General features: G+C 35.1%; 1 protein-coding gene and 1 long non-coding RNA gene across 6 annotated transcripts in view; both read left to right on the top strand.

Annotated features, from left to right (window-relative positions):
* The window catches only part of LOC146450739 (uncharacterized), a 28,701-nt gene extending 4,222 nt beyond the window's left edge, over positions 1-24,479 (top strand). Inside the window, exons 1-4 of one of the 4 annotated variants that reach the window (XR_014860233.1) lie at positions 883-1,326; positions 22,494-22,650; positions 23,341-23,574; positions 24,200-24,479. This is a non-coding gene — a long non-coding RNA (uncharacterized LOC146450739). Of the gene's footprint in view, positions 1-882; positions 1,327-20,928; positions 21,644-22,493; positions 22,651-23,340; positions 23,575-24,199 lie in introns of those variants that run through there. The other 3 variants (XR_014860235.1, XR_014860234.1, XR_014860232.1) reach the window with 3 other exon arrangements.
* Positions 24,480-24,539: 60 nt separating this feature from the next.
* Positions 24,540-25,000, top strand: part of LOC146450740 (uncharacterized) — a 4,982-nt gene continuing 4,521 nt past the window's right edge. For both annotated transcript variants that reach the window (XM_085100040.1, XM_085100039.1), the window contains exon 1: positions 24,540-25,000. This exon is cut by the window's right edge and continues 1,017 nt beyond it. The gene's annotated coding sequence lies outside the window, so the exon portion shown is untranslated.

The following is a 25,000-nucleotide window of genomic DNA, read 5'->3' on the forward strand; positions in this document are numbered from 1 at the left end:
ATTCATTCACCAGGCTGGAAATATACCATCACATTTCTTTCATATACCACACGTTCGACATTCAAATCCTAGCAGTATGCAGGATGTTTGTCCCATGAACCTAGTTTAATGGCCTTAGCTCCCACGAGTCTCCTGTAGCTCAGTGGTAGAGTATCCGAACTAGTAATCGGAAGGTCTTAGGTACGACTCCTGATAGGAGCACTCGGATTTCTTTTTTCCAAGTATGCCTGTGTCATTTTCTAGAATAATCATCATTCTCATTCATTCACCAGGCTGGAAATATACCATCACATTTCTTTCATATTTGTATTGTATTTAAAAAATATCTACATCAAAAATACAACCATTTAAAACCATGCAGTTTTAAAAAACATGGAAATACATTTGAAATAGCCCTATTTTAATAAAACTCAGTTTAATTTTCATCACATACCTATTGGCTTTAATTTATTCACCCTCTCATTGTGTTTAACAACAGTTACCCTCTGAAAGTTGCGAGTTGTCGATGGTACCGATCAAATACATAAATACGTACAAATTAGAACCATTCACGAATGCTAAATATTGTGTAATAGACCGGTATACGGGTCTTTTTCTTCGCTCATCTTTCCAGCAAACTAATTTACAGCAGCCTTCTAAACGACTAAATATACGAGTGATACCGTATCAGTCATACATGCAGGATTGTAGGTTGTAGCATATGTCGCCTGATGTTCGATTCAGTTCTTTAACTCGACCCAAAGCGAAAAACCCTACAGGCTCCCTTTTTGCGTGTACACAACGATGCGCTGAAAAAACATTTCCAACCAGAACATGCACAGCTTCGGGAAATTAGCGTCATTTCTTTAAATTCCGTGACATGTGCGTGTCGGAATTTTATCTGAAAGGTCTCTTGAGACACCGAGGTTTTCATCTAATTGGCCAGCTGTCATGAAACTGTTTCAAAATATTTCAACCCGATCGAGTTACACAAATTGACCTGAAAATAAACTTGACCGTTGGTAATCTGACTTAGAAAAGCGGGAACATTTTCAATGCGAAGTATCTTCTCACATCAGTTTGGGAAACAGTTTTCATGAGGTCAATGTTTTGCTTTTCTGGAGTGGAGATCCGCACCCGTACGTTTTGTAAACAACGCTGTCAGACTGTTACTTCAGATTGTCTCCGGCTGCGTACTAGCCGCTTGCAAGTACATCGCTACAATACTCTGAGAGTCTGAGGACCTCTTAGGTTTGCTGTAAAATGCCGGAAAACTCGACTTCCAAGTTGTATTTTAGACATTTTTGCACAGGAAAAAGAACATCGAAGAACGTCCCAATTATTGAGGTGAGCAGCGCTATCATATATTTAAGCGTAATCACGACGATTTACTTCGAGAGTGATCGTTATCTTCTGTACCATAAAAATATTAGTTCACGTTAAACTTGACGTAGCTTAAATGTTGTAGTTCTCAACTTGACTTAAATGTATACTTTTATTCCACTGCATACTGAAAGACTGCGCTGTGTGTTGTTCAATTTTGTTATGTACATAGGAAAATAAACTTAAGCTTACTGCAACGCTTATGTTTTGAAAATGTGTTAATCGTTTTACTACTCCGGGTACTACTTGGACTGAACCGCTATCGCACACTAATGTTTAAATTGTTAGGCTTGTCAACTTTCAGTAGAGCGTATTCTCGAAGCAGCACTGTATTAAACAAAATACGTGATCACGCCACTGTGATTTAGGGAATGATCACGGCCATTCACGTAAAATTGGGGTGGAACATAATTGTAGGTCTACACAACTTGGCCTACTCAGTTGCACGTCTGCCGCTTCTATCTTGGTCTTTTGACCATTTACCTTCTTGTATTTTTGCAGCGGGTCTATATGATGATTTTGAGGATTTGCACGATAGTCACTGAACAAAGCGCAACTCATGTGCATGTGGGTCGCATGTTTTATCGATCTCAAACGTCGTTTTTGGGTTTAATGCGTTTTGCGTTTATCGTGCGTGTTTATAACCTTTTGTTGTGATTTCTGTTTAGCAACTGTTGTTCTTTTGCCTTTCGAGGCATTTGTTTTAGTTTGGTTTTGCTCGTTTCAGTGTGTCCGGAGACAAAATTCAAAAATCACAGTTACTGTACTGAGAGCGGAGCGACTCGGAAGCGATGAAAAAAACACAGCCGTAGTCAATTTCACGCATTGATATCTCCTGATATCTCTCACTAGGAAAAACCAGGTTATTGGCACGGTATTCGCTACAATGCTAAAGGAAGGATCAAAAGGCAAATAATCTTAATAAGAAACTCAACATCTTGCAACATGCAAAAACAAATAGCCGGGCCGGGCAATACAAAAACTGCAAGATAAAGAAGATAAAGAGTGTTGCACGGTTTAAATCCTATCGCTAGCTGTATCCAGGAGGCTATACTGTCACCGGACGCACTGAAACAAGCTAAATCTATAAGCTAAATTGGTCAAAAGACTGAGACAGAAAAACATACGAGAAGGAGTTTGTACTCCCCCTCCCCCAAGCTAATCGAGAAGAAAATTGGTTTAAGTAGAGATTCAGTAAGTTTAAATAAAATTTAAATAGGGATTAAATAGACTTTTAAGTAGAAATGAAATAGAATTTTAGAAAATAAATAAATTGTAAATAGATTTTAAATATCAAGCAAAAGTATAATTAGTATTCAAAATTTAAAAATAGAAAATAAATAGTCATTAAAATAGAGACTAAATAGAGAATAAATAGGGTAGTAGTTGAGGATAGAGAGAGCTAGGACATTTTCAACCAATCTAAATTACCCTCAGTTCAGCATAAAAAAATCACAAAAACCGCCCAAAACCAGAATTATTTTTTACCCTAAAAAATCAGGGTAAAAAATAAAAAAAAATCTCAAAAAATTAAAAATCCGACCACTTTTTCAAAAAAAAGTGTCCCAAATCAAGTCTCCCTTGATTTTGCGTAAAAAATTCTGGTGAAACCAAAAAAAGGACCATTTCAAAAAAAGTCAAAAAAATTTCAAAAAAAATTTTTTTTTTGAAATTATTGTTTTTGAAATATATTTCAAAAAAAATTTTTATAAAAAAATTTCAAAAAAAAAAATTTTTTTATAAATATATTTAAAATGGACAGACTGAAAGTTCCAGAATTAAAAGCTGAAGCGAGAAGGCTTGGACTGAGAAGATTCAGTCGATTGAGAAAAGCAGAACTCGTTGATGCGATAAATCAAGCTCTTGAACGAGAACGTGAAAGAGCCCGAAACCTCTCACCCATTTTTGATGAACCAGTTCCAGAAATAAATTCACAAATTATCCAACCAACAAGGGCAGTGAAAAAAAATCAAGATCAAATTCAAAGAAGAAAAGTTGAAGAAAAAAATCGCCAAGAAATCAGAAAACTCGAGGAAATGCTTGGTTTGAGAAAACCAACAAGCCCTTCTCTTCCAAAAATCAAAATATCAACACCCGAAGAAATCGAGAAAGACAAAAAAATCTCAAAATTGAAAGAAATCAATAGAATAAGAGCAAAAATCACAGAAACATCAACAGCATTGAGTGGTTCTGCAAGACAATTTCGAATTGAAACAGAAGGAAATTTTGACGAAAGAGAATTTTTGCAATTTGTCAAACCAGATGTTTTGCGATTAATGAAACAAAATCGACAAACAAGGGTGAGACTCATTCTCAATTGCTATATGACAAGAACTGATTTGACAAACGGAAATGTTATAACTGCGTATCCATATTTTCATTCTCAAACAATTGAAAATATTGAAGCGATAAATGAATCAGAAATCATTGACTCTATGATTGAAACAATCGAAGAAAGATTTCAAAATTTCACTAACAGAGGATCAAATTGAGTTCTTGAAAGAGTTATTTCACTTGAAGTTCAAATGACACAATTCATTCCACTCAGAGGGAGATCATATATTCCTCTTCCAAAAGTTCTCAAAAACAAAAAAGCAATTATCAACATGAAAAATGATGATAATGAATGCTTCAAATGGTGTGTCACCAGAGCACTTTTTCCTGCAGATAAACATCCTGAAAGAATTGACAAAAATCTCAGGGAAAATTCGAAAAGACTCAATTGGAATGGTCTGAAATTTCCAGTTGATGTGAAAAAAATAACAAATTTTGAAAAATTAAATCAAAACATTTCAATCAATGTCTTTGGATTTCAAGAAGTTTTTTATCCTCTTAAAATATTCAAAGGAGTTGAAAGGCAACACCAAATCAATCTTCTTTTGATTGCTGATGATGAAAAAAATCATTATTGCCTCATAAAAAACATGAGCAAACTGTTGTCAAGTCAAATCACAAAACACAATGGATCAATTCATATTTGTTTAAGATGCTTGAATGCTTTTCAAACAAATGAAAAACTTGAAATTCACAAAGAGATTTGTCAAAGCAATGAATTCATCGAAATGCCAGAAGAGGGAACTTTCATCCAATTCGAAAATCACATTCGCTCACAAAAAATGCCATTTGCCATTTATGCTGATTTTGAGTCTCTTGTTGAACCCATCAGCGGATGTCAACCAAATCCAGAAAAGTGCTTCACCAACCAGTTTCAAAAGCACAAACCTTGTGGGTTTTGTTATCACATCAAATGCTCTTTTGATGAAAAGCTCTCAAAAACAGTAACTTATCGAATGAAAAATGAGGATTCAGACATCTCTCAAATCTTTGTTGAAATGATTGAAGATGATATCACAAGGATTCAAAATATCCCAAAAAAGCCTCTGGTTATGACACAAAATAATTGTAAAGATTTCAACGAATCAACAAAATGTTGGATCTGCAAAGGAGAATTTGAAGATGATTCCCCTTCGGGGAATCCGAGCAAAGCTCGAGAAGACAAAAAAGTCAGGGATCACTGTCACTTCACTGGAAAATATAGAGGAGCAGCTCACAACTCATGCAATCTACGATACAGAAAGCCATGGTTCACTCCAGTGATTTTTCACAATCTTCAAAACTATGATGCTCATCTTTTCGTCAAAAATCTTGGAAAAACTGAAGGTGACATCAGGTGCATTCCAAACAATGAGGAAAAATACATTTCATTCACAAAAAAGATAGTTGTTGGTTGTTACATAGACAAAGACGGAAAAGAACATGAAATCAAACACGACATCAGATTCGCTGACAGTTTCAAATTCATGGCATCTTCTCTTGATGCATTGGTCAAAAATCTGGAAAGAGACAAAAAGATTGAAACAAAAAAAGGAATTTGGAAAGATTTTCGAAATGTATCAAAAGATTTGTTGAGAGAAAAACTAACCCTTCTTTCAAAAAAGGGAGTTTATCCTTATGACTTCATGGACAACATCAACAAATTTAAAGAAACAAATCTTCCCCCAAAAGAAAAATTTTATTCAAAACTCAACGATGAGAATATCACAGATGAAGATTATCAACATGCTCAAAACGTTTGGAAAACTTTCAACTGCAAAAACATGGGAGATTATCACGATCTTTATCTCAAAACAGATGTTCTTCTTCTCACTGATGTTTTTGAGGAATTCAGAAATGTTTGTCTGGAAAATTATGAACTTGATCCAGCTTGGTATTTCACTTCTCCTGGACTTGCATGGGATGCATCTTTGAAGAAAACTGGAGTGAAACTTGAACTCCTCACTGACATTGACATGCTTCAAATGATTGAAAAAGGAACCAGAGGAGGTGTTTCAATGATTTCAAACAGATTTGGAAAAGCAAACAACAAATACATGGGAAAAGATTTCAACCCAGAAAAACCTTCAACATTTATTCCTTATCTTGATGCAAACAATCTTTATGGCTGGGCAATGTGTGAGCCTTTGCCTGTTGGAGGATTTTCTTGGGCAGATGAAAAAGAATTCGAAAAATGGGAAAATTTTCCTTGCATTCTTGAAGTCGACCTTGATTACCCAAAAGAACTTCACGATCTCCACAATGATCTCCCACTTGCTCCTGAAAGAATCATTGTCAACAATGTTGAAAAACTCATTCCAACTCTCAACAAAAAAGAAAAATATGTGATTCATCACAGAAATCTCAAGCAATATCTCCAAATGGGTCTCAAACTGAAAAAGATTCACAGAATCATCAAATTCAAAGAGGAAGCCTGGTTGAAACCTTACATTGAACTCAACACAAAACTAAGAGCAAACGGAAAGAATGATTTCGAAAAAGATTTTTTCAAACTCATGAACAATTCTGTTTTCGGAAAAACCATGGAAAACATCAGGAAAAGGGTGGACATCAAATTGGTTAACAACAGATTTTCAGCATTGCGATTCGCTGCAAAACCAAACTTTGAAAGTTGCACAATATTTGATGAAAATTTGATTGCAATTCACATGAAAAGAGTGAAACTTCTTTTTGACAAACCAATTTATTGTGGAATGTCGATTTTGGATGTTTCAAAAACTCTCATCTTTGACTTTCACTTCAATTACATCCAACCTAAATATCAAGAAAAAGCAAAACTCCTTTTCACAGACACTGATTCTCTTTGTTATGAAATGGAAACAGATTACTTTTTCCAAGACATTTCACAAGATGTTAAAGAAAAGTTTGACACATCAAATTTTCCAAAAGATCATCCCTCAAACATTCCAACGGGAATCAACAAAAAAGTCATTGGAATGATGAAAGACGAAGCCGGAGGAAAAATTATCGAAGAGTTTGTTGGACTCAGGTCAAAACTTTATTCAGTCAAAATGTATGAAGGAAAGGAAGAAAAAAAATGCAAAGGAATCAAAAAATCAGTCATCAAAAAAACAATCACACATCAAGATTACAAAGATTGTCTAATTTCAGGAAAAAAACAAATGAGATCAATGAATATCATCAGATCATACAAACACGAAATTTTCACAGAAACAGTTAACAAGATTGCTCTTTCTGCAAATGATGACAAGAGAGTCATAAGAGAAGATGGAATCCACACGTTTGCAAAAGGACATTATAAAATAACAAAATGAATCCAGAAAACATTCCATTCAATGCTTTAATTGTTGGACCAACAAATTCAGGAAAAACAACTTTTCTTGTGAATCTTCTCAAAACAAAATTCAATCAAAAATTTGATTTCATTTTCCTCCTTTGTCCAACATTCGTCAACAACAAAACCTGGGATAATTTTGCTGAGAATGACAAAGATTTTTTCATTATCATCCCAGAACACCATCACATCAATGACTGGCTAAAAATAATCTCTTTTGCCTTTGAAGGAACAAACACATTGATCATTCTCGATGATTGCGCCTCATCAAAAGATGTAAAAAAAAGGACAAATGAACTTGTGAAACTTGCTTTTTCTGCAAGACATTCAGGAATCAGTGTTTGGGTTCTCACTCAACAAATGTCAAGCATAGCAAAACCTTTCAGAGAAAACATTGCTTCTTTGATTCTTTTTTTCACCCCATCAGCAAAAGACATGAAAACAGTCTTCGAAGAATTTGCAGGAGATTTGACAAAAGATGAAAAGGAAAAATACATGAAAGAGTTGAAAGAAGTCAAGTTTTCTCATCTTGATTTCTCCCTCAGGCATCCTTTTGAAATTTCTTTGAACTGAAAAAATTTTCATTTGATTTAAAATGGAAATCGAAGAACAAGAATCAATGAAAGAAGTAATGTCGCTTCTTGAAACTGAACCCCAACCAATTGAAACAGATCGCAGAGAAAATCTTGCCATTTTGGCAGCAAGTGGTCAATGCAAGGAAATGATTGGAGTTGAACTCACACAAGATCAAATCAAAAGACTTTCCAAGAAAGATGTGGAAAAATATTTCAAGAGATACGAAGCTTCTTTGTCTTCAAAAACTTGCGGAGCTATTGTTGAAACATTTTTGCAAGCAAGTGCAAAAGCACTTTGTCTTTTCCTTCCTCTTGACCAAGAAAAGTTTTTGAGGGGATTGAAAAATGATTTCATTGTCAACAGAGAACTCAATTTGATTGCTGGAAGTCTTTATTTGAAATACGGAAAGTACATGGCTGCTGCGAGTGCAAGTCTTTTGGCAGCAAACAGTTTGAAACTTGAAGAACCTATGAAAGAACCTGTTAAAGAAATTGAAGAAGAACTTGATAAGAACCTATGAAAGAACCTGTGAAAGAAATTGAAGAAGAACTTGATAAGAACCTGTTAAATAAATTGAAAAATTCAAAAAAAATTCAAAAAAAAATTTTTTTTTTATTTTTAAATAAAATGGAAAGTCTTCAATCATTATCAGCCAGAGTTCTTGCAAAAAATGATTTCAACGAAATATTTTTTCACAAAAAACTCATGTGCCACTGGGAAATCAGAAATGCAAAAAAAGAAGAAATTTTCAATCAATTCAGTGTTTATGAAAATTTATGTTTGGAAATTGAAAAAATCCTTGATAAAACTTATGAAATTTCAGAAAAATATTATAGATTTATTAATTCAGCAACAAATGGACAATATAATGATTTTTTTTATGAAATTGAAGAAATTTTAGAACCAAATTACGAAAAAAATTATCAAGATCCTGATGAAATCAGAGAATTTTTAAGTGAGTCAATTGAAATTCTTGAATGGATAATAGAAAACGAAAAATCAATTCAAAAAAAAGTTCAAGAAAAAAAATCTAAGGACAAAAAAATTGAAGAAATAATTTTGAAATTTGATGAAGTTCACGATGATTATCAAGATTTTGATGAAGATGAAGATGGATACGACAAAAATATTGCAGCAAAAGAATCGATTGAAATTGAAGAAATTGAAATAATCAAAGATTCATTGGGTGATTATATTGGAAAAGATTATTTGGATGGAATTAAAATGATAAAAGAATTTTTGGAAAAAAAATTGTTTTTTATTTGAGTTTTTCCAAAAAACTGATTTCATTTGGAAACCAAATGAAATTAATCTTCAAGATCAAAAAATGACTCGATCTCTTCATTCGTAAAATCATTAATCAAAAATTCATTTACTTTGACTTGCTTTGCATAAAGGTTGAGAAGCACGCCGTTCTTTGAAAATGATGAAAAACACGCCAGAACACAACCACGCATTTTGATTTCTCTGTTTTCATTGAAACATTTGCTTTGATCCATTCTTTTGTTGAACTCATCAAAAAATGGAGTATTTTTGTTCATAGAAATGCCGATACCACCAAAACAAGTAACATTTTCTTTTCCTGCCAAACGATGGATCCGATCAAAAATCTCGTAATTGTCAGGTTTAAGAACAAGTTGCAGTCTTTGACCATATTTTGTGATGACAAAATCACCCCTGAGTTTTTGGAGAAGATCTTTGCCATCGTATTGAATTTTTTCGAAATTGTTGCCTTTGTAACTTGATGGGATTAATTTGAATTTTTCAGATTCGAGAGACATATTTTATATAAAAATAAAAAAAAAATAAAAAAAATAAAAAAAAAATTACAAATTATTTCATTATTATTTGCATTGATTTTAACAAAAGAAAAAGAGAAACGGAATAACCAAGAAACTTGTGAAAGAAAGGAGTCTTTCTATCATTTTCAAAAAGTTCTCTGACATCCTTCAAGATATCCTTTTTCAACTTCATCTCGTTTTTGAGTCTTTCATTGAAGACTTGCATCAGTCTTGTCTTTGTTTCTCCAGTTTGGTTTCGAAAGAAATGAAATGTTGACTCATGATTTTCTCGAAGATTGTCTTTTTCAAGATATTGCTGATGTTTTTGTCTGTTTTCTTCTGATTCATTTTTGAAATATTCCAAAAGAACTTCAAGTTCTTCTTTGTTCAATTTATCCATTTTAAATTAAATGACAAGAAATTGAAAAATCATTTAAAATGGAAACTCAAGAACAAATCAAAGAACCTCAAACAAGTTCTGAAAAAATCAAAGAACCTCAAACAAGTTCTGAAAAAGAACCTGAACAAATCACAACAACAGTGAAACAAACAGTTCCAAAAAATCCAGGAAGAATTGCAGCTGGAAAAAAACTTGCTGAACACAACAAAAAAGCAAGAGAAGCAAAGAAAAAAGCGAAGGAAGTCACGAAAACAGACACTAAAAGAGTAGAACAAAAAGAAAACCCTACAACAACTGAAAACTCAAGCGAGCAAAGCAGCTCATTATCACTCACTCAAATGCTTTCTGTTGCCAGCATTGCGGTTTCAGTTGTTGGATTGTATTACAAGAGAGAGGAATTGAAAAGTCTTTTCAAAACAAGAAAAGTGGGAAGCGAAAAAGCACAAAAAGAATTGATTGATCATATGGTTGAAGTTGAGAGGCAAAACGTTACTCAAGTCCCACATAGTGGAACGCAGCAAGCTGCAGCTGCAACAAAAAAAATTCCAAAATTAAAACAAATGGATTAATTTGTTTTTTCAAATAAAATGTCAGACAATAAACTCGTGAAAACAATGACTGATGCTGCAACAATCACTGGATTGGCTGCAGGATTTGGATGGATTGCAAAGAAAGTCATCAAGGAACCAATGACTTCTGATCCTTCCTCAAATCTCATGAATTATGTGAAATTCACTGTCATCATTGTTGCCTCTTTGGCAACAAAAGATTATCTTGAAAAACAAAAAATATTGCCAAGTTAAAATGGCAAGCATCGCAATCATGATTGGAGGAGCAATAATCAATGCAACCGCCTTTGTTGGTGGATCTTATCTCGCAAAATTTATTTCTGGAGATTCAGAATCAGCCTCACTTGAGGAAAAAAAGAGACACAACCTGGCAGTTGAAAAATATCAAAAAGAATATGAAAAATATGAAGAAAATCGAGCAAAACTGAATGATTGGATTCAAACAAATGATCGAATCAAAGATGAAGCAAAACAAAATTTTGCAAACACTGATTATGCTTTGAAGCTTTATAACAAGGTTCATCAACAAAAAATTGATCATCTCAAAGAACCTCAATTTTCAAATTTTTACAAACCAAGCGAATCTCAAAAACAGGGAGAATTGATCTTTGTTGGAGGATCAGCCTTGGCTCTTGGATTTGCAGCAAGTCATTTCCTTTAAAATGTCAAACAAGAAACTCTCAAAAATTTATTATTCCCCAAAAGGATATTGGAAAGGCCTTCAAGCAGTGAAAAAACTTTCTCAAGAATCCGGTGTTCCCGAAAATGAAGCAAAAATCTGGCTCATGAAACAAGCAATCTGGCAAATTTATCTTCCTGTTCCCAAAAACATCCAAAGACCAACATTTGACGTTGAACTTCCCAATGCAGTTCATCAAGCCGATCTTCTCTTTCTTCCGCATGACAAACTCCCAAGAGGGAGAAAGATTTTCAAATATGCCTTGACTGTTGTTGATGTTGCAAGCAGATTCAAAGCCGCTGAACCTCTCACTTCAAAAGATTCCTCTGAAGTTTCAAAGGCTTTTCAAAAAATTTACAAAGGACCTTTGAAATGGCCAAAAATTCTTCAAGTTGATCCAGGAAGAGAATTCATGGGTGATGTCACAAAGGAAATGTCAAAACATGAAACAAGAATCAGAAGAGGAAATCCAAATGTTCACCGTGATCAAGGAATTGTTGAGAGATTCAATCGAACTTTGGGTGAAAGACTTTTCAGTTTTCAATATTCCCAAGAAATGAACTTAAAATCAGGTGAAAGATCCACGGAATGGGTGAAAAGACTTCCAGAAGTTGTGAAAGCATTGAACAATGAAACAACTCGACTTACAGGAAAGAAACCAATTGACGCAATAAAAAAAAAGGTGGTTGATTCAAAGAAACCAAATTATTCAAGACCTGTTGGAAAAAATGAAAAGAGACTCGATTCTTCAGTGAATGTGAGGTTTCTTTTTGCTCCTGGTGAACTTGAAGGAGGTCAAAGAAGAGCAACTGATCCGAATTGGTCTCTGAAAGTTTTTTCAATTGACAGAGCAATTGTGAATGAAAAAGAACCGGTTCTTTATTATTTGAAAGATGGTCCAAAAAGAGGATTCGTCAGAGAAGAGTTAATGATTGTTCCTCCTGGAACTGAATTGCCTCCGGTTTGAAAATTTCTTTTTGATTGATCAAAAAGAAATTAATATGCTACACTCTCAAGCTCTTTGTTTAAAATGCTGAATTGTGCATCAGCCAAGATGAAGATGTGACATTTGACATTTCCTGAACCACTTGCTTTTCTTTTGATTGACAAATAAACTCCGTCTTTTGTGTTCACCAATCTCATTCCACTTCCATGAAGATCATTGTCTTTCATGCTCCTGAGATCGATGAACAATCCAAACTTGTCTCCAGCAAAGAATTCAGTTGCGTTCATTGAGGAGTTTTCCTTTCCAAATCTTCTGAAAACTTCGTTAAACATGTCTCTCGTTTTCATTCCTTGACTGAAAATCTTGTTTGGAACTCCATTCACGTCAACTTTCACCTCTGTGATGTCAGGATTGAATGTTTTTTCTGAATCTCTTGCACCTGCAGTGTAAGGTTCGAAGAAAAGGAGGAGGATTCCCTTCATTGATCTTCTCGGAACATTGATTGATTCGTTGATGATTGAGTCTGTTCCCTTTGCAATTGTGATTGTCTTGTGATGAGTGACATGCTCAAACATAAAACGATCTCCGTTGAGAAGATTTGAATTGACTTCATCTGAAAGCTTTTTGCTTTGAATAACCTCATATTCAAGCTGAATGTTTGTCAATTCATATGCAAGTTTTGTTGCATCTGATCCCTTCACAACACCGCTTGCAGGAGCAAGGGTCAATTCAAAAACCAGTTCATCAGACAAGGCTCTTGGATAAAAAACTCCATGATCTTTCAAAATTTCGTGATCAAGTCTGATTCTGTATTTGCTTTTGAAGATATCATTGAGCTTGTTTTCCTTCACGACTGAAGAAGTTGGTTTGTCTCCAGCATTGGATCTGATTTTTGAGAGAGCCTCAGATTGAATTCCCTCACTCAACATGTTTTCTCGTTCGTGTTTTGTCAAAAAAAGATCTTCCCATAGCTTGAAAAGATCCCAACCGTCTGTGTCAACGAGAATTTCTCCAGGAAACTTGATTTTCAATCTGGAAACCAACGCTCTTGAAACATTGTTCACCAGAAAATTATTTGCATGACCACTCACATCCAAATCAAAAATCAACGCGAGTGAATCTGGAACCAAGACTGTTCCCTCATGAAGCTTTGGGACTGGAATCCTGAGTGTTTCACCGGGGGAAGCTTTGTTTGGGTTGAATGTGACTCTGTGAACAGTTCTGTCTGCCTTCAATGCGTTTGAGGTTTTTTTCTCAAAATTCGGATTGATTTTTTCACTGACTTCCATTTTAATATATTATTTTTAAAATGGCAGAATACATTCCTTTAGAAGATCTTGATCCTGATGAAGAAGATAAAAATGAAGATAAAGGTGATGATGATGATGAAGATTCTGATCAAGAAATAAACAATCCCAGTGAAAGTACTCCAAATACAACAATGAACAGAGATTATGGAAAAGAAGGAGCAAGACCAAAAACTGCAGAAACATCTTTCATTGAAGGTGAAACTCAAGGTCGACAAACGTGGGGAGAAGCGCAATCCCTCACAAAAGATGCATGGGATGATCTCAGTATATTATACCCAAATGCAGAAGATGATAAACTTGAAGCTTCGTTTTTCAAAGATAAGATAGAAGTCAGGATGAAAAAAAGTGGGAAAAAATTCTACCCATTAATGACCAAAGAGCAAACAACAGGAAAAGAAAGATTAAACCCACAATTGCCAAAAGAAATATTATCTGCTTTGGGAACTGATGCTGAATCTTTGATCGCTAAAGATAATTCTGAAATAAGAGAAAACCGGCAGAGACTGAGAGAAGCAGAAAAACAATTGAAACAAGCAGAAAAGAATGCTGAAGAACTCCAAAAAAATGCTCAAGAAATCAGAGATTATAGAAACAAACTCGAAAAAACGCAAGCAAAAATTGATGCACTGGAAGAAGAACATGGTTCGAGTCTTGAAAATCAAACAGAATTGCAAAGACTGAAGCAAATGAAAAAGAATTTGCAAAAAGATTTTGAAAATGCAAAAAAAGAAAATTTGGATTTGCAGAAACAAGTGAAAGCGAAAGAAAAAGAACAAGCAAAGGTTGACAAACTCAAATCTGATCTTGCAAAAAAACAAAAAGAAAGAAACACTCTTGAAGAAAGGCTCAACACGACAAAAACCATTGATGAACTGAATGAAAGAGAGGCTGAACTAAAAAAACAAATTGAAAATGATAAAGTAATCCTAGAAGATGAAAACACTTCTTCCCAACTGAGAGCAGAAGTTGAGGCAAGAGTTGCAGAAAATGAAGAGGAGCTTGCCAGGCTGGGAACACAAATTGAAGAAATAGAAAGAGAAAGGCCTCTTCGAGAGAAAATCAAAAACATTTTCAAGAAATATGGATTCACAGTTTTTGCTGTTTTCCTTGCTGTTGGCACAACAATCGGTGTGATTGTGAATGCGCTCTCAAAAGGACTCAAATCTGTTGCCAAAGGAGTTGAAAATGCTTTGAAAGATCTTGGAAAAAAGCTTGGTCAACTTCTTCCTGGATTGATTGGTTCAATCGTCAGTTTCATCTTCAAAACTGCAGGACAAGTTGTTGGATTCCTTGGAAAAAACGCTTGGCTGTTGATTCTTGCTGTTGCAGTTTTCATGGTTGAAAAGATTCAAAAGAAAGCGAGCGGAGCGAGCGCGCGATAGCGAGTTAAAAATTGAGTTTAATCCATTGGATTGGACTCAACGAAAAATCCGATAAATGGCAAATGCTCCGAGTGATGCTGCAATGATGACGCCAGATTTGAAAGTTTCGTGTTGACTTGATTCTTCTTTTTCTTGGTTTTCACTCGCTTCCTGAAGTTGTTTTGTGACTTGTTGTGAATCCAAAGACGGTGGTTTTGTATTTTTGTTTTCATTTTCTGGATTTGAAGAATGCGAAGTTGATCTGTTGTTTTTTGATTGTCCTCCATCCATATTCCTGGCTCCAACTTTTTTTAAGTCAACATTGACATCAGAGTTGACTCCGAGTTTCATGTTTCCAGTTGCTTTTTTCAGATTGTTGTTGTATCCAACTGTGCTTTGAGTGTTAATGACAAAATTTGAAGGCATCAACCATGTTCCTGGTGAAATGGCAAGATCAAGCCTGACTTTTGCCTCATCAATCGCAAGCTGATATCTACTGATGCTTTTTGACAAGTCAGGCTGTCTGATTGCATCTTCCATAAGGACGAGAAATTCTCTTTGAGCTTCCTTTGCGCCTCCAAATTCACCAAGGATTGATGATCTAACGTTGACTTGTGCTCCAAGAATGCAATAAACGAATGCTTCAATTGATTGATTGATTCTTGCCATTCCTGCTTGAGAAAGTCCATTGAGAGGTCCGTTTGACATGAAAAATTCGAATTGTTTGTCAGCTCCTTGATCGTTTCTGATGAAATCAATTCTGTTTCCTTTTGCGTCAGTTCCGCCTTCATCGGAGAATCTTTGACTTGATGGGTTTTGAAGGGTTGCTGGAGGATAAGTCCAATGCTTTTGTGCATAGTCTCCTTCTCCTGGATAAAATATGTTAACATATCCAAGTCCAAAATTTTGACCAAAGGTGAATCTGAAATCTGCGTTTGGCGAGATTTGAAATTCTGCACAGATTCTCTTGTATGAAGGAATGTCGTATTTGTTTTCAGTTTGACTGAATGTGGGATCACCTGGGAGAGCAGATTCACTTTGAATTCCTCCCATTTCGAAGAGAATCCTTCTTGTTGTGAAATAAATGTGGAAAAGAAGAAAGGACTTGATTTGAGGTGGGAGTGAATTGACTAGATGTCTTGAGATTCCAGAAGCTGTTGTTGCGCACCAAAAGGCAAAGTTGAGTTGTTGCGGCCAATGGTCCATGTTTGGTTGATTCAGCCATTTTCTTGATTCTTTTGCTGTTTTGTGGGTGATCTTTGTTTTCGTAAAAATTTCTCGGAATTTTGTTGTGAAGCTTTCGTTGGGTTTTACAAAAATTTTGATTGGTTGGTTAAGGATTTCCCCAAAAGATTCGGGGATTTTGGCTGAAAATGGAACAGCTGGAACTGGATTTGAAGGATTTGAATTGAGAATTAGCTCGATTGGAAAGCCTCCAAATCCAAGAGCTTTCTTCATTTCAACAGACCAATCTTTGGGGTTGGGTGAAACAATTTGCCAATGTTGACCGGGAACAATAACCAAATTTATTTGAGCTGTTGCGTGTGTTTTGTCGGTCATATCCACTTGTGCAACGAATTTGCTGAGGTCAGCGTTAGGAAATTTGGCTTTGAAGTTTCGCCACGCTTTTTCTTCTGCTTGTTCGGAAAGTCTTTTTGCTTCTTTTGGGTGGGAATCTATCCAATTCATTAAATCATCAAATTTTTTCCGGTTCATTTTACTTTTATTTTTTTCTTTTGAAAGAAAATGGTTGTTTTGACTTTTTTATTAAATTCAAATGATCAAACAATTTGGCTTGATCAACCAATCGAAAATTTTGAGTTCATCCGGTTGATCAGTTGCTCTTTTTATAATTCTTGGACCAATTTGAAAGAGAGAGGAGAAATTGGCATTTATGATGACAAAAATGTTAGTTCTGTTAAAAGGATTTACCCCGGAAATTTCACTATTTCCACACTCGGAAAAGAATTAAAGGTTATACTTGAAAAAGAAGGCATAATAGTAACACTTGATCAAGCTAAGGGTCCAATTGTGATCGAAAATCCTCTTGGGAAAAAAGTTATTTTTGATGGTGACCTGTCTATTCTTCTTAGCCTTATTGAAGAAAATAAAAATTTGATTAAAAGACAACATCGACACAGACTGAAAACTGGAGATACCATCATCAATCGTTTGGTTTCATTCAAAAACTTAATCATTAACTGCGATCTCATTGATAGAAACGAAAATTTTTTCAATGAAAAGCCATCAAATGTTTTGGCGTGTTTTGACGTCAAAGGAAGTCCTTTCGAAAGAGTTGAATATTCATCAACACGTAGCCCGTTTCGAAAAATATCAGGTGGGAAAAAAATAATTGATTCTTTGCGAATCACAGTGAAAGAGGAAACTGGTGAGGTCATCGATTTTAATGGGCTTCCGCTTAGATTCGAAATTGAAATTATTTGAGATCTTTTAATAAAATGAGTGAACAAAATATTATTCCGAGTGCGCCTCAACTTTATCCGTCGCTTGAAGTGAACGAAATGAGATCGCAAAGCGACGTTGCACCATTCAGATTGAAAAAGATTTGTGATTGTCAAAAACAACTCGAAGAAGAGATTTCTCATTACAAGCGGGTCAGCAAAAAATACAAGAGAACAAAATCAGTCGCTTCGAAAATAACATCCGTTTCAGTATTTTTGACAACCGTGTTGGCATCAAGCAGTGTTGGAACTTCATTGAGCGGAATCGGGATTGCTGTCGGAGTTCCTTTGAGTTTAACCGCATTGGTGACGACGCTTGTCTCATCGGCTTCAATGGCCGTAAGTCAGAGTTGCGATAATAAACTGCGAAAACACGAGCAAACGGTTTCTCTCGCTGAATCGTCGCTTTTTTCAATGAATCGATTGATTTCAAAAGCATTGAAGGATGGATTTATTTCTGATGGTGAGTTTGACTCGATTTTGCGAGAGGTTGAAAAATATTTTTCGATGAAAGAGCGTCTTCGAAATAAACAAAGGAGGGAAGTGAAAGCGGAAAGCGAACCCACGCAGCCAGTTGATGTTGATGCCTTGAAAGAGGAGATTAAAAAAAAATATCAAAAAAAACTCGGATCCCTTCTCGACGTAGCGAGTTGAGAGTTGAATTTCAAAAGCGAGCGGGCGGTTTTTCGTTGTTTGTTTCAAAAGATAAAACAATTCTGTGAAATGATTTAACGTCCTCAAAAATGATTATGCAACAGAGGCTTTCCCGCTGAAAGGTTAAAACTTCCTGTTTTTCAAGGTCAAGGTGAACATTGGACTTTGGTGCTATTTTCGTAAATGACCTAACTGCCACATGACTTTTTTCAGCCAATAATAAATCATACACGTGTATAATATAAATCATACCACGTAGTGATTCTTGCCAAACTAAAAAAGTATGGACGACAGTCAGATGCTTCAAGACGTTCATCAAAGCTTTTCCAATCTTGGAGAGAAATATCCGAGAATTAAGTCTAATCTGGAAAAATGCTACAAAGATATTCAAGCAAAATGTGATGTGGAGCAATCCATTCCAAAGGAAGATAAAAAAGAAAAAATTAAGAAGCTTTTAACCAAGTTCATGGACATGAAACATTTGGGGATGTCTTACGAAGGATTGATTGAAGAAACCGCCAGCAACAAAGAAGAGCTAATACAACTTTTGAAAAAACTGTCCGAAGCGATTTTATCTCATAAAAAGAAGACTGCATTGTTTGCTTCAAGGCAAGGAAAATTATTGACAGACGGAAAAATATTCCTTTCACGGAGGATGTTCAAACATATTCAGGAGGCGACCGGATTTACAACTCGTTATTGCAATTTTTTAATGTCACTTAACGAACTCTTTCAAGAATATCCAAGACTTTGTTACTGTGCAGTTTCAATCCGTACTTTTATGTCAAGCATGAAAATAATTCGTGAAATATGTGAAGAAGACTCAACCTTTTGGAAAAACATTACTTGAATTATCATATTGGGAAACGGCGTTTCCCAAAAAGCATATTATTTATGTTTATGAAATTTGCATTTTGGGAAACGGCGTTTCCCGACAAGAATATTAATAAGATAAGTGAAATTTGCATTTTGGGAAACGGCGTTTCCCGACGAGAATATTAATAAGATAAGTGAAATTTGCATTTTGGGAAACGGCGTTTCCCGACATATATTTTGTACCGAGCTTAGCAATGACAAAGAAACAGCGGCCATAAAATGTTGTCAATAAAACATTGTTATACCATTGTTTATTAATAAAGTGGGAAAGTCCCAAACGATTAGATCATCTACTTCCTGTTAAAAAAAATTTAAAAAATATTTATTTAAAATGGAAAACGATTTTCTTGATTTGAAACTGAAATTGAGAGGAAAAGGCATCTTTGATTTGTTTCTCTCCAGAGAGACAAAGGATGATTTAATTGAATTAATCAAACAAAGTGATGAAATCATTTTGCAATCTGCTCGTTCTTCGCTTGTTGAAATGGCTAAAAAGAAGCAGATAAAAAACAACGTAATTTTCACGAAGAATGAATTGGAACAAGCGCTTGGTCTTTCTTCAAAAAAAGACAAAATGAAAAAGCCTTATGTTTTTTCAAATGCCGAAAGCCGATTTGAATTCGCTACGAGAAAGGAAGCTATGAAAGGAATGAATATTTGCGTTAATGGAATTGCAAATGCTTGCAAAAAGGGAAAAATCGTGATTGGTGATGTTGTGTATGATTTCAAAAGAGAATGAATGATTTTTACAGGATTTCTGTGAAAATCAAATTTTTTTCAACCAATTATTCTTTCAAGATTTTTTTGCCAATAATTTGTTGGTTCTCTTTCTATTTCTTTTTCAATTTTTTCAAACCATTTGTAACAATATTCAACGTCTTTTTGTGGCTTTTTTTGTCCATTCATTTCGTGTTCTCTGTCTTGTTGAATTTTATGTTGAATTTTCAAAATATCTTTGTCGTTTTTTCTCATCAGTTCAATAACTTCTTCTTTTTCCAAGTTTTCATCATGAAAAATTTTTCTTTCTCTGCAAATTTGCTTTAGTTCATTGAACTCTTTGTTTGAATAATCAATATTTGGATTGTGTTCGTCATATGTGATGAGAAGATTAATAATTTCTTTTTTTCTTAAGTTTGTAGCATAAAAAACTTTTCGTTCTATGCATAATCTTTTTAGTTGTTTGCAGTTCATTTTTGAGTAATCCATTTTAAATATATTTATAAAAAAAAAAAATTTAAATGGTCCTTTTTTTGGTTTCACCAGAATTTTTTACGCAAAATCAAGGGAGACTTGATTTGGGACACTTTTTTTTGAAAAAGTGGTCGGATTTTTAATTTTTTGAGATTTTTTTTTATTTTTTACCCTGATTTTTTAGGGTAAAAAATAATTCTGGTTTTGGGCGGTTTTTGTGATTTTTTTATGCTGAACTGAGGGTAATTTAGATTGGTTGAAAATGTCCTAGCTCTCTCTATCCTCAACTACTAGGGTTTAAATAGAAATTAAATAGAGTTTAAGTAAAGATTAAATAGAGTTTAAATAGAGATTAAATAGAATTTAAATCGACATTAAATAGAGTTTAAACAGAAATTTAATAGAGATTAAATAGTTTAAGTAGAATTTAAATAGAGTTTAAGTAGAAAATGAATAGATTGTAAATAGATTTTAAATATCAAGCAAAAGTAGTATTCAAAATTTAAAAATAAATAATAAATAGTCATTAAATAGAGATTAAAGGGAGAATAAAAAGGGTTTAATTAGAAATTAAATAGAGTTTAAGTAGAGATTAAATAGAGTTTAAATAGATATTAAATAGAGTTTAAGTAGAGATTAAATAAAGTTTAAATAGCATTTAATTATTCTTTAAATAGAACAATTGCTATTATTTCAAATAGAATTCAAATAGAAATTAGTAAATAGAGTTTACATATATTTTAAATAGAAGTCTATCTCTTAAGGTTACTTATAGGGAAGGAAGGTCGAATTTTTCTCAAATAATTTTTTTAGATAACTGTTGAAACAAGAAAGGGCTGCAAAGTTTCGTGAAAACAGCCGTTAGAAATCTCAAAAAGAACGCGAGCTATGTGAAAAACAAAGTTTTGTAGGAAAAGTGGTGAGCGAGTGAAGGTGTCATAATCCAATTTATGCGGGATTGTGTTGACATATTACGTGGCAAAATTTACCCGCGATCTCGAATAACCGGCAAATTTGCATATTTTTGCCATCGTGTTCATCGCATGTCACGGCGTTGTATGTAAAATTTCACTGTAAAACAGCGTTCCATTTTGGATTCAAGCATTGCGTAAAAGGTTGTTATGAAGAAAAGTCACCTTGGGTGAAAGTTAAGAAAAAACGGGGCCAAAGAAGGTCAAAAAATCATTTGACGAAGCCTAAAAACTTCAGCTGGCGGAGAGCGACAAGGGTTCTTTGTACAACCAGTCAGATTTTCTTTCAAACCCATCCTCGTCGAAAGACATCGGGGCAAGCCGGATAAAAATAACTGCCTCGGCAGCAGAGAAATTCGAGGACAAGAAATCCGATAATGGAGAGTCAAACATTAGTTCGGAATCCGAAATCGAAGATGCCGGCAACAATTCAGCCACTTTCGTCGTTGTTGACCGGCTGAAAATAAGCAGCGAACTTAAGCGCGCAGCCTCGTGTACTGATCTACTGATAGCGGTGAGAAGTGCGTGTCTCTTCTCAACTCCGCTGGGGCTGCCAGTTTCATGTTCTGCGTCTATCTACCGTTTTCTTCTTTGTTTTGGTTTTGCCGGTGGCTTTCTCGCGCCAGACTTAACTTTTCCCATAAAGAAATCGCTTTACAATATTACAGTAACACTAAATGCTTTCGCGGGGAATTTCGATTGTTTCTTTATATCTACAGAACTCCCCAGGGAACGCTTCTTTGTGTTTGATTGGCCGGCGGCATGAGCGCGTTGACAAGTATTTTAATGAGGTGCGAAAACTCTGAAAATGTTTCACGGCCGAAAACACGGCTTTCATTTTTACGCGAATTCCCCATCTTCAATAGAATTAATAGGGTATGTAGATTTGCCAGATTTCAACGAAATTTGGCCAAAATGGCCATCAGATATTAATGTATCAAAGTGTGTCAGGCTTTTACGAAATTCAAAATATTTTTTCCCGTGACGTGTTAACATCTGACGCGACTACAAAAATTTTCCATTGTCCATCTTTAGGATGGGTTTTCTCACAAACCAATAGGAATAAAGAAAAAGCCTGACACACTTTGTTAGCCTATTATCTCCTGATTGATATTGTGCAGTCTGTTTGGTTGTGCGCCTTTACGTGAGAGTGGGTAATTCAGTTAAGTACACGTCGCTAGTATTGAGTTTGTAGGCCTCTGAGTGCTTATGTATCCAACAAAATAAAAAACATTGATATTTCGCAATCTTCAATTTATCAGCTTTACAGTAATATATAGTTTTCCGTGGTTTTATCGAAAGCAGCGCGCGTACGCGAGATTTTCCTGAAGGCACTCGCGAAACATGGAAGTTACCTTAAGGGTATTTAGAGCACTTTGCCTTGCCGGTGGAAGGCATACACATTCTTCTTGGGGACTCAATTTCAGAAAGTTATTTGGTGAAAGCGGAGCACTTGCTTGACCTTTTTTTTTTGGCCAGTATGAACCTTTGTATGGTAAGCTACAATAATTATTTGTAATGGTTATACCTCATGAGCTTTAAACAGTGTATCCAAAGAAAGACCTTGTTGCCAACATGACCCCTTTTTGCTATTCAGGGCAAGTAATTACGATTTTTAAGACACCTGTATTTCAAAATACTGTCAATTCAGGCAAAATCCCAGTTACATAAAGTAATTATGACTTCACAAGGAAAAATGTAAAATAATTTTATATTTTTATTTTAGGTGAAGGCAGCTGCAGAATCAACCATCACAACTTTATGCACCTTAAGCTTGCAAAGTGTATGAAATGCTGGGGACCAGTGTGGTCTTGTTTTGGTTTTGAAGGGATGAATGGAAGCTTGACAAAGTTCACCATGGGACAGGGATGATTGGAAAACAGGTACTCTTTATAACAATACTAATAATTTGACATGTGGTTCCTTTTTGAAGCTTCAGCAACATGTCTTGGATTGATGTTCCCTGTGACTAGGGAATATGGGACTCACCCTACTGGAGACTGATCAGGACCTCTGACCTGTTCAAGGTGGCTACCCCCGGTACCACCTGATCTAGTCTCCTGCCAGGAGAGCTCCGGACCTGGTTTCCCTTATCCCTAGATTAGTGTATTTCCCTGCCACCCATATTTTGTCCATTACTTCTGCATTGTGTTCTTTATGTAGAAAAAGCTGCTAAGAGCACACAATAATTATTCTGGAGTTCATTAACAAAAGCAAATTTTGGTATCTGACAAGATATAGGAAAACAAGTAAAGTACAAACCAATACTTTAGCATGCATTTATGGGTCACAATATAATTTACTTTTTTCCGGAGCAGAGAATTGTGCTAACATGGCATTAAACCTGTATGCATGGAAAGGCAAATCTGTAGAAATGAGCCTCTAGATAGTTTCTAAATGTAGCCTTCATTTGGTGATCATGATGAGAAAACTTTTATGTCATATTTGCATTCACAACTTGGCTCGTAAGAGTCCAGATTAAACAAGCAAATTAAACGTATTAATTGCATATTTTTTGGCACTCCTGAAGTCCTTACTGTGCATGTATGTATAATTATTTTGATTTGTCACAGAGGAGGAAGTGTGGAATCACGTGGTGAACAAGTTGACAAGGCAACACCCTTCTAAAATATGTGACATTGTTGATGGATCATCTTACAGGGAACACTGTAAACCTGGATGATTTTTACATAACCCCAACAATTTCAGTTTGATATTCAACACTGATGGGATTCCAGTACCCAATGTTCTGGTGTTGGAGTATGGCCAATTTATCTGGCAATTAATGAACTGCCCAAAAGTCAGAGGTAATTAATTTTATTTTAAAAATAGTAATAAAACAAATCTTAGATTGTTTTTCTTACTTAATATAAATAATTAATTGACAAATTATTTGTCATGTCAGCAGAATGCAGTAGGCCATTTCTGAGCTGCCTTGAACTTGTTGTTAAAATGGGGCTATAAGTGCAAAGCCTTTCATATGTAAATTAGTTTTGTTTGCATGTGAATGACAACAAATTTTCACAATAAAAACTTTACACTTAGCCTCGCTTTCATAATGAGGTTCAAAGCAACCCGCAAGTGGCCTATTGAGTCCTTTTAAGTACTAATTCAGATGTTGGTATTTTTTTCTTTTATGGCATGGATTTATTTTCAGGACAAATGCTTACAGTTTTTAAATTCTTTGTGCACTTTTTGTCACGTTAATTCTCAAAAAAGAACTTAGTTGTTTGGGGGGCAAGGGAAGGCAAAACCTGCAATGATCACATTTCTAACTCCTGTTTTAGTGTCTGTGCAGTCGCTAAGAAAAAAAAAGGTGACTGTGTTATCATTTTAATAGTAACAAATAATATTATTATCAAAACAAAAAAAACCCTCTTTATTTATGTAAGTTTTTTCCTTTTAACATCTAAATCTTTTCTATTTTGAAAGGACTTGCTGTGAGTATGCCACCAGGAATGGTGGTACATTCCAAAGGAGCTGTATTGGCTAGCAGTATGGATTTAAGGGCTAAAGCTAGCAACATCAATAATTATGCATCAGCATAGTGATGAATGTGTATGCAGCACTTGTGAGGCAAGAGGCCAGCATGTATGATCTGGAAAAGGGCGGGCCAGACATTATCCATACAATCCAAATGGGCAATTCCAGAAAATATCCATACCCAACAACGGACGGCTTCCATGTTTTAACCCCCCCTTGCCTTCGGAAATTCCAAAATGCGTTACCCCCCCCCCCCCCCCCCTTATGCCCTCAGAATTCCATAATCGTGAACCCCCCCTCCCCTTCAGAATTTCCGGTTTTTCTGGGAAGTACATTTTCGACTTTAGCAACGCCTATATGAACAAACGAACATGAATTTATGCCTCCTCAGGGCAGTGATCTAGCGGCGCTAGGCGACAAGCTTTACTCTGCAGCGACAAGAAAAACCTACCGCTAGTGGCCAGGCTGTGAAAACTTCTTTTTAAGTCCGAATTTGGCTATAATAATAAACACCATTTACGGCAGTTTTACTCCTCTTAATTTTTTTCTTGTGCCATTCAACTCCTTTAGGAAAAGTAGGAAACTAGAACAACGCATTGAATGAAAACAAAAATTATTTCTTTTCACCCCTTGTTTTATAGACGCACACAATCCAATTTAGAATGTCTGGGATCCCAGGACTCATCGCATGCTTCAGTCGGCTTCAGTTTCTGAACCAATAATTGTATCTGTGATTCCAGGCGCTATCAA

The sequence above is a fragment of the Pavona decussata genome, unplaced genomic scaffold, assembly GCF_977016875.1.
Source record: "Pavona decussata unplaced genomic scaffold, jaPavDecu1.1 SCAFFOLD_428, whole genome shotgun sequence".
Lineage (NCBI taxonomy): Eukaryota > Metazoa > Cnidaria > Anthozoa > Scleractinia > Agariciidae > Pavona > Pavona decussata.